General features: G+C 40.6%; 1 protein-coding gene across 1 annotated transcript in view; it reads right to left on the reverse strand.

Annotated features, from left to right (window-relative positions):
- The window catches only part of LOC308145249 (gap junction gamma-1 protein-like), a 13,326-nt gene extending 8,028 nt beyond the window's left edge, over positions 1-5,298 (reverse strand). The window contains exons 1-2 of the mRNA XM_080516616.1: positions 5,177-5,298; positions 3,763-3,839 (exon numbers count right to left, since the gene is read on the reverse strand). The gene's annotated coding sequence lies outside the window, so the exon portion shown is untranslated. The remainder of the gene's footprint in view (positions 1-3,762; positions 3,840-5,176) is intronic.
- Between the last annotated feature and the right edge of the window lie 5,089 nt (positions 5,299-10,387).

Here is a 10,387-nt window from a genome sequence, read left to right on the forward strand (position 1 = left end):
GTTGTGACTCGTCTCTCTCTCTCACTGAACATTATGTGAATTCTTCCTGGCTTTAACAGTGTTTGGATAGTTTTGAACTCGATAAGTGTTCTAGAAACCTCCACACGTTAAGTTAAATAAGGAAGCACGGGGGAATTATAAAGAATTTGAAGTGATTTCTTATCAAACTGAGATGAATACGAGCAACCAATTCCAAACTGCAGAACCTAAACCAGTAAAACCTGCTTGTGATCTTCTACTTTACTTATCTGTGCTTAACACTTCGACTAATACTATTTAAGAGAGCTGGTGTTTGCACCGATGCTTTGCTGCATAAAATCTGTCGCACCGAGTCGGTGTGACACAAAAACAAGTCTATTAGTTAGAGAGGAGGAAGAAGAAGAAGAAGAAGAAGAAGAAAACCCATCTGTCTGCCTCATTAGGAGTCACATGCCTTTTAAAGCTGCACATCTGGCCGTGTTGTGTAATGTGCTCTTGCAGTAGCACTGACATGACCACCCAAACTGATGACAATACTCGCCATCAGAAGCACAACATCTTTTGATTTTGACGCCTCTTTTTCTTTTTTAAAAATCTGGGCTAAACACACACACATCACACCAGATGCTGCTGGGAGCACTTTTTTAAAAAAACCAAAAAATATTCGACTCCAATTCAGCGGGAGGTCAAGGTGAACATATAACCCACACAGTCACGTCTTTACGTAAGACGTCTTCCCACCTCAAACTGTGGAAACACCTCGTGGGGGGGGGGGGGGGGGGGGGTTCACGTTAAGGAGTTGAGCCAGCTCGAAGGCCTGAAGGTGGTCCCGAGGACTTTTTTCCAGACATCGCCCAGCAGCCTCCTGCTTCCGACAGAGCCAGTAAAAAAAAAAAAAAAAAAAAAAAGCCAGATTCACACAAGCCTGTGTGAGAAAGCTCCAAGCTGTGAATGTAAAGGTCTGCGGTCTCCTTTAAAGCAGTAAATGAGACGCTCCACCCAGAATCTTTGAGAATGAAACACTAACCATTACCTTGAAAGGCAACTGTAAACATTTTTGTAGTTTGCTGACACGGCCTTTTCACGTATTTTGGGTGGGAGGCTTTTCTTCATTAGATACACACTACAAAGTGGAAAGTTTCACCTTTCGGGAAAGAAAAATAAATAAAAAAACCTGAGAGTTTTAGGGAGGAATGATGTGCAACAAAGGCCGTAGGTCGTCTGAAACCAGGCAACCACTTTGACAGCCTGTTAACACATTTGTACTGCAGCGTCACCAGTTGAAACCAGAAAAAATAACAAAGCATGTCATTTAAAATTAAAATAATAAATAAAAAAAAGCATTTTAGTCTATTTGTATTTTCTTTTTTGAGGTCTAAAGGACTTTTAAGTCCACCCTCTTTGTGCTTTGTTCAATACGCTATGCTGTTATTTCAAAATATATGTCATTAATGCATGCAGAAGTCCATCTGTGACACACGGCAACAGCAGCAGGGATCGTTTACCAGAATAAATTATGAGTCCAATGCAGATCACATCCTGCTGGTGGACAACAGACGTCTTGGCGCTGCGCTCATACTTAAATCATAGTTTGTTGGAGGCGGATCAAACCGTCTGTCTTCTTATGTGGTCGCAGTCACACATAAACCTCTCGTTGCATTTTTGGAAAGTCGTTGTCCCTGATGACTGTTCACCCCCTTATTAGAAGCTTTTTCATCCCTGATGACCATTTCCCCTCTTCTTCTTCTTCTTCTTCAACTGGGTTCAACGGCAGTTGGCATCCGTGAAGTTGCACTACCGCCATCTGCTGGTTCCAGCTAGTCCATTATGCGTTATGGTGTATTGTTCTCTGCTCGCATGTGTTTCATTACAAACCAACAACAGCACCCACTAGTGGCCCCACATGAAAACTCCACTGATTTCAGCGTTTCTGCATTTCCAGCGAAGTCATTTTCTAAAAAGGGTTGCAGCGTAAACACAAAACTTTCTGAGACTAAAAAATTCCAAAACGATGCGTTTCCACTTGGAACACTGCTGCAAACAGTTTTGAAGGATATTGTCTGTGTTATATCAGATATGTGTGTGTGTGTGTGTGTGTGTGTGTGTGTGTGTGTGTGTGTGTGTGTGTGTGTGTGTGTGTGCTGTGTGTGCGTGTGTGTGTGTGTGTGTGGAAAAATTTGGGATGCGTTCCTCTGTGTGCCCCGTAAGTCGAAACTTTTTTTATGTGTGTGTGTGTGTGTGTGTGTGTGTGCGTGCGTGCGTGCGTGCGTGCGTGCGTGCGTGTGTGTGTGTGTGTGTGGCAAAATTTGGGATGCGTTCCTCTGTGTGCCCCGTAAGTCTAAACTTTTTTTGAGTATGTGTGTGTGTGTGTGTGTGTGTGTGTGTGTGTGTGTGTGTGTGTGTGTGTGTGTGTGTGTGTGTGTGTGTGTGTGTGTGTGTGTGTGTGTGTGTGTGTGAACAACTTTAATAGATCAGGACCAAAGTGTTTACACAAAACAATAAAAAATATTCCCAGAATGAAACTCCCACCCCAGCCCCGTAAAAAAACCCTAAAACCCCCACATAAACATTAACATAAACATGTGTAAGTTCACACACACACACACACACACACACACACACACACACACACACACACACACACACACACACACACACACACACACACAGAAAAACATTATATAACATTCCTATAAACGGCAGAGCGAGTGAACGCCTCCTGGTCCTTAATGAATCGACGGATCTTCACATAAAGCCCCAAAATCAGCTAATTTTATCCAAGAAAAAATATTTGAATTAATACAATAAGCCATAAGAATATGAGAGATACTGGGAAAGTGTATTCTGCTATGTCACATAAACAAAACAAACAACTATTAGTTGCATCATGTACGATTATTTCAAACGACAATAAAAACAATTCTGATCACCAAAAAAAGCTCCTGGCCGGTTTGTGAAGGCAAACCTAATGAGCGCTGAGCAAAACAACGGGACAGCAGCCGGCGGAGGGAATCAAACCTTCATCCCCGTGTTTACATGTCTTGTCAAACCCGACATAATTGTCTCTCGGCGGCTCCTCGTTGTGGGTCAACACAGCGGACCCTCAACGTTTGACTTGGGACGACTTTCACGCCGGATGCTCTTCCTGATGCAATCCTCAGCGGGATTCAAACCCCCCACCTTCCGGTCTCATGCTTGCTGCCCTAACCTCTGGGCCCCTGCTGCCCCCCTCCAACTCAAACTAACAGAATGATAAATAACATCCTGAGACCGAGAAGGACAACAATGTGTCGACGCCCAAATTTCACATGCAGCATTTCTTTTCACTATGCGACAGGTCGTCCTGGGCGGGGTGGGGGGGGGGGGGACTCAAATCTGATCCTGACACGAGCCTCGAGCAAAGACAATGAAGGCTACCATCAGAAAGTCAATACAAGCACACGACAACTGTTTCAGCCATCAATTGTGCAGCTATGTAATCGTTCATATATATATATATATTTATTTAAAAAAATATTCTTATGAGTAGCAATTTGCAAAAAAAATAAACAATTTAATACGAAAATAAACTCTTCTTACAGCACAGTTGTACAAGACAGTGTAGAGGTTGAGGAAATATTGAAATGCGTGACAGATTTTTTCATTTTGGTCAGTTTTGCATATCTATACATATGCGATGGCCCTTATGGCCAATAATTACGCTTTAGCTCTAATAATATGATAAAGTGACAAGTTATAATGTAGAGCAGATTAAAGATTGAATCACTAAACGATTGGTCTTACCTCTTTCTGAAGTCTTTTGCTCCTCTCTTATTCCCACTGAGGCCGCAGGGAGAATTCAACCTCCATCCGCCTGCAAACTAAACGCAGAGAGCAAAATGAAATCATAAAGCCTGGGCGAAGCAACGCTTTCGGAGGACGTGAACATAAATTGTGGACTGAAATCAACAAACCTTTTACTTTGAAAAAAGGGGAAGATGTGAGTTTGATTCAATTTCCACTTGCTAATTTCTTCTGTCAAGATGAGGGACCTCCGTATACTTCCCATTATATACTTTAACGCAGCTCCATATTCTTCTCGCACAAGCCGGCCAGGCTTTGTTCCCTCTTTGCACCGTTTTTCTTAATGTGTGTGCTATTTAAATAAACCTAAATATAATATCAGAAATGTGCGCTGGTATAAAACAAAAAAAACCAGCAAAACAAAGTTAGTCCCTCTCCTAACTGTTGGAAATGGGAAATGAATATAGATCCATCTAATCCACTTTGCATCAGTCCATTTTAAAAGCTCTTTCAGAGAAAAGCTGAAGCAGGAGACTGTTCACAATGATTTCTCCCAGTGATCCTGAGCCCTGATTGTGTTTTCTCTACCAAATCAAGACTACTTTTCATTACAAGATCACCAGGATGGATTAATAACCTCCAGCCTCTGTCACTGAATCGTCTGATGACATTATGGACTCTACATTAGACTTTATGCCGGATATAAAACTCTTATTCACTTTGAGGAACTTAAAAATAGGAAAACATTCTCATCAATCAACACAAATGTTCCTTCAGATGCTTTACCTTTAATGTCCTATTTCTGAACTCTTTCATTAAGACACGTGTGATTCCTGCTGTGACTAAATGTGTTAATTCCTTCTTTTGTTATTTTTCGTTTGCAATGTATGTACTCTATGTCCACATTACAATACTTCCAATACATTCTAGAAAGCTTAAGATTAAGAGCTCCTCTTTTACTTAGTCTCTGTTAACAATGGCCATAAACACTGAGATAGGCAAATAGTAGGAAAACTGAAAGATAAACTACATAGAAATTACAATCATTAATCTAAAACCAAAGCTAATTCTTGTGATGCTAATGCTAATGCTAACAATTGATAATGGTGATAATAATATTCTAATAATAATAACACCATGTTAAAAACACATCTAGACAAAAGTGGTCTCAATTGTTAAATAAGACTCCACTAAAAACGTACTGAAGTATAACTTAAGTATATTTAGTATATTTAAAGTAAACGTTAGTAACTAGCCCTGCTAGCTCTTGTTGCTAAAACTGAAAATTCCCTGAAAAGTTTCCTTAATTACAATGAAAAATAGAAAAGTAGTGTGTATATATGTGTTTTCTGTGAGGTTTTTTTCCTCTTTTTTCCAGGTTTCGGGTCTTTAGAGAGTCACAAGTGAGACTTACCTCTCAGGAGAACATCGCAGGTTCAGGTTCAGACTCCATCCAGAACAACAGCAAACACAAAGGCTTCATCCTTCACATGGAAAAACTCACGAAAGTCTTTCTGGAGGGAAAAAACAAAACAAAACATCGAGGCTTCTGGAGGTTCAAGTTGTCTTAGGGTGAAATGTAAAAATAGCTGTTTCCTGCTGGACTGCTGTGGAGGAAGAAGAGGAGGAGGAGGAGGAGGAAAACACTGACTGGAGCTAAGATGAGGAGGAGTTAGTGAGGGAGGAGGAGGAGGAAGAGGAGGAGGAGGAGGGAGGGAGAAAGAACGGGGAGGAAGAGGAGGAGGGAGGGGGAGGGAGGAAGAGGAGGAGGAGGAGGAGGAGGGGAGGAGAGGGGGAGGAAGAGGAGGAGGAGGAGGAGGGAGGTGGAAGAAGAGGAGGAGGGGAGGAAGAGGAGGAGGAGGAGGAGGAGAAGGAGGAGGAGAAGGAGGAAGAGGAGAAAGAGGAGGAGGAGAAAGAGGAGGAGGAGAAAGAGAAGGAGGAGGAGAAGGAGGAGGAGAGAACAAGCATCCTCAAACGTGTTCCTTCTTGCCAGAACTGTGACCATCCAGCTGTGACTCCTCATGTTTACAGGATGACATAAAGTCTTTCTTCTCTCCATCAGTGTTCACCATGAGGCTCATAAGGCTCCTGGACCAAACCCTCCGGGGCTCCACCTCCTTGCAGACGGTGGGAACGCTGCTACTGCACATGTGCAATACAGATAAAGTAAATATTTCTTCTGCACACGCTCAGTAGATAGCCAATAACAGAAAACATCTGTCCATATGAATGTCGCCATTGTTATTTCATATTGCATATTGTCCTATGTGTGTGGTATCGTTACGAGAACAAACCACAGCACCCACTAGTGTCCCAACACCCAAACTACATGGCTTTCAGCATTTGGGCCGTTCCCCAAGGAAACGGATGTAGTTTTCTAAACGTTACAGTATAAACTCCAAACTTTTTCCAAACAAAACTGCAAAGAATATGTGTAATGCAACATGGTTTTTTAGGGGGATATTTAAGTGTATCTGGCACCAGAAGGTTTCGTAAACAATCCCTACATGTCATTTACACTCTGCGTCACAACAAAGAAAAGCTTTAAAGTTGAAATTTAAAGGTTATTGTGGCATTTTTTTTTTTTTACAGGTTCGACCCGATTAAGATGAAATTAGGCTGAATGTGCCCCTGAACTAAAATAATCAGGTACTGTATGTTTGACACTCCCAGGGTTTTATATATCGTGTGTAACAACCAATAATATAGTGACGTGCCAATAATGTCATAAAATGGTTAAACACTGCATTGAATTTTGAACTTTTTGCCAAGTTATGACATTTTGGGGAGTTTACGTGTGTGTGTGTGTGTGTGTGTGTGTGTGTGTGTGTGTGTGTGTGTTGTACATATCTTTCGACTCTCCTGGTTTGTGTACTTGTCATTTTGTTGGTCTGACTTCAATAGTTGTGTCTCTGTTTTTCTGTTCTGTTTCTGATGACCTCATGATCTCATGATCGTTTTTAAAGCTTCGTTTTTTGTATTTCCTCACATTTGTGGTCATTTTGAATGTCCTTTTCACACTTCCTTGTATCTTTTAGTAACCCAAACTCAATTGCCTGTCCTCTGGACGAATTGTTGCATCATGTGGTTTTAAATCATTTTATGCAGTTTATTCTTTCTTCTCTCGATTTAAAGTCCTTTTTGCATCTTTCTTTTTTTGTTATCTGCATTATCGTGCACTGACATTCAGCACAGTGCCCATACAGAGTGTGCAATCTTTAATTTCTGCTGGTATATCATTTCGTCCACCTACTACTATACCGCCTGTTGTTTCTTCCTTCCATTATGGTGGAAGATTACTTGTCTTCTTGTTTCCAGCCTCTCCACATGGGGATTACTTGTCGATTGTCTTCAGAAACAACCAAACGCCTCAGAAATGTAATGTTAAGCATGTTAGTAACCCTCGTCTTACTGCTTTTCCCTGCATGGAAGGACTTTATTGTGAGTTAGGACTTCATTAAAGGGCAAAGACAAGTGTTTTAGACACATCCTGCGTATTTACAGAACAAATGTGAGACGAAACAGACACAGTTTGTTTCATCTCTTCCCATCAGGCTTTGGAGACAAGGGGAGTTATTTCTTCTTCTTTGCACTACCACACAATACTCCCAACAAGCTGCTTAAAGGGACAGGCCCTACATCTCACAGTATGGAATATGAATGAATGAATTTATTTGGATTTTCCACATGTGCATACTAAAATAAAACATCCAAAAATATATCTATCAGTGATGACATAAAAAAGTCATAGATAAGACTTATTTCCGTTGTGATCTTCAAAATTTAATTTAATTTAATTTAATTTAATTTAATTTAATTTAATTTAATTTAATTTAATTTAATTTAATTTAATTTTAAATTTTTATTTAAACTTAAACTTAAACTTAAACTTAAACTTAAACTTAAACTTAAACTTAAAATTAAATTAAATTAAATTAAATTAAATTAAATTAAATTAAATTAAATTAAATTAAATTAAATTAAATTAAATTAAATTAAATTAAATTAAATTAAATTAAATTAAATTAAATTAAATTAAATTAAATTAAGAATAGAATAGAATAGAATAGAATAGAATAGAATAGAACAGGGAACTCTCCTGAGGTCTTGGAGACCAGCTCTGATGATAAGATCAGAATGTTTGCAGGATGTCTGGTTAGAAAGATGGGAGCAGTTAAGGCTTAATGAAGTGGAGCTGCATCGTGAGAGTTAGACGTTACAAAACATACAGGCCCGGATGTTGGAGCAGAACACAACCTTTATTTTGTATATTCTCCCTGTGTGTGTGTGTGTGTGTGTGTGTGGGGGGGGGGGGGGGGGGTGACAAGACAGAGCTAACATCGATTAGAATTTATGTAGAAATAATGTCAAATACAGCAATGAAACACACGGAGGACGACGCCACGTCAACGTGACGAGACACAAATCAAGTCAGACATTTTTCAGTCGTTTCCATTATTATCAATTTTATCGAAACTCTTTGGATCTCAGGATTTCAGCCGGATTTTTTTTTTCGCTCACAGTTTCAACGTTTCTCCCACGAATACAATGTCAGCAGATAAATCCTGAATTAACAAATGACTTTCATTGTGCAGAGAATCTTATTTTGCGATACGCACCACCCACAAGGACATGCCAGTACAACCGAAGCATTGTCTCTCTCTCTCTCTCTCTCTCTCTCTCTCTCCAGCTGCTGCTGCAGAAGAGAAGGAATCTCTGGCTTATCACAGTTTATCTGAAGGATGTTGTATGAACACCACCTGGTTGGATGTTCCCCCCCCCCCCCCGAGGGCACAGCTCAGAGCCATTAGCTGGACTTTTGGCTGGCAGTGTCTCCTGAAACTCTCACCAGGAGGATGGAAGGAGGAGCAGAGGAGTAGAAACACTTAGGTCCCTAATCAGCCTGATAGCGTTTTGGCAGGAGGAGCCCAGAGTGACCTCTTACAAGCCTGCAGTCCCTTAACTGTGTTATCCTTCACCTCGGAACCAGTAATTGAGTGGAGTGGAATCGATGAGGTCCTTCCATACAAGCAATCATCGGACAGCACCGCTTGTCTGGAGAGTGTTTTCTGTTATTGGTGTGTGTGTGTGTGTGTGTGTGGATATTGACAGGGAGGTGCAGGAGAACAATCTGTCACCATTCTCCGCTGGATGATGCTGATTGGCTTTTCATATATTCACTTACCTGTGGAGGTCGTTGAAATTTGGGACTCAGCAGCCGGTTCTCTTTGGCTCCTCCTGCAATGTCAGACACCGTGTGGCCTAAATGGAGAGATTGATCCTGGCAGGACGACCTGCGCCGTGGCTCGGGGAGGAAAGTATGTTCCAAGGAGCGAGGGCCAAGTTGTATGGAAGAGACAGGGAACAATGAGCAGCGAAAAAATCAGAACGAATAGTGGCCACAAGTTTTCTGGACAGTCAGCGTTATTCGTCGTGTCATTATCATTAAAGATGACAAGGGAGAGTATATTGGTAGACAGGAACAATGACACAGAGTCGCCCGGGGGATGGTGTGACAGAATAAATCAAGGGGACGAAATCAGACGTGGGAGGAGGACGAGTGTAGGAAAGAAATAAAGAGATCACATGAGAAGCCCTTATCTGATCTGACAGAAGTGAGAGCAGAAAGACAGAAGGTCACACGGGGACAGAGGTGCTGATTGCCGCTACGACGCTGTAGAACTCCGTATGGGTTAAAAATGAAGTCAACACGTAACTTTGCAGAGTTCATCTTATAGCATGAAGCATCGGATCGTCTGCATCATCGTCACGGCCTGCAGCTTTTACTGTCGTTCACTGTGAGGGGAGTGAATGAATGTTAACGCTGATGAGAAGCTCGTCCTCATGCCGTCACTTTGTTTTCTTAAGAAAAGAGCTGCCTGTTATCTTAACTGACTGGTATGTTGGACTGGACAGACTTACAGTCACTTGGAGGTCAGTTGGGAAGTAGGCGAGTAGAGAATCTGCTATTTGGCGCCATCTTCTGGTGAAGAGCTGAACACACAAGGGACACACTCAAAATAAGCATAGATATTATGTTCCAAATTTTTTTTTTTTAAATCACATTTTTTTTCAAGTGTTTTGACATTTCAAAGCCAGTTCATATAATATAATATAATATAATATAATATAATATAATATAATATAATATAATATAATATAATATAATATAATATTATATTATATTATATTATATTATATTATATTATATTCGTCAAATTAATTAATTCACACACCGAAGGACATACTAGTGGAGGTGTCTGACATGCAGGTGTCTGACATTCAGCTCTATTTTGATCACAGACACGTATGATCAATAACATTTATTATTGAACCAGGATCTGAAAATGTATCCCAGAAGGGCAATTAAGAAGACTGCGAAGCAGCAAGCCAGTCACCAACAATTAAGAATATACTTGTGCTTTTGGTTCAAACATGTACCAGAAGTGGAAATGGTAAAAAATGTATGTCTACAGTATTATATTTTGATGAACATTTGTTTTATACATTCTTGATCATTGTTGAAATGCCACAGAATGTTTTCTCTCATTTGCATGTCTGCTGTTGTGCCCCTGCACAGTCTCCTGATTGTCTTCCAGCTCTGCTCCTCCAGCCTCCTGGAGTT

This window comes from Blennius ocellaris, assembly GCF_963422515.1.
Source record: "Blennius ocellaris genome assembly, chromosome: 21".
Classification (NCBI taxonomy): domain Eukaryota; kingdom Metazoa; phylum Chordata; class Actinopteri; order Blenniiformes; family Blenniidae; genus Blennius; species Blennius ocellaris.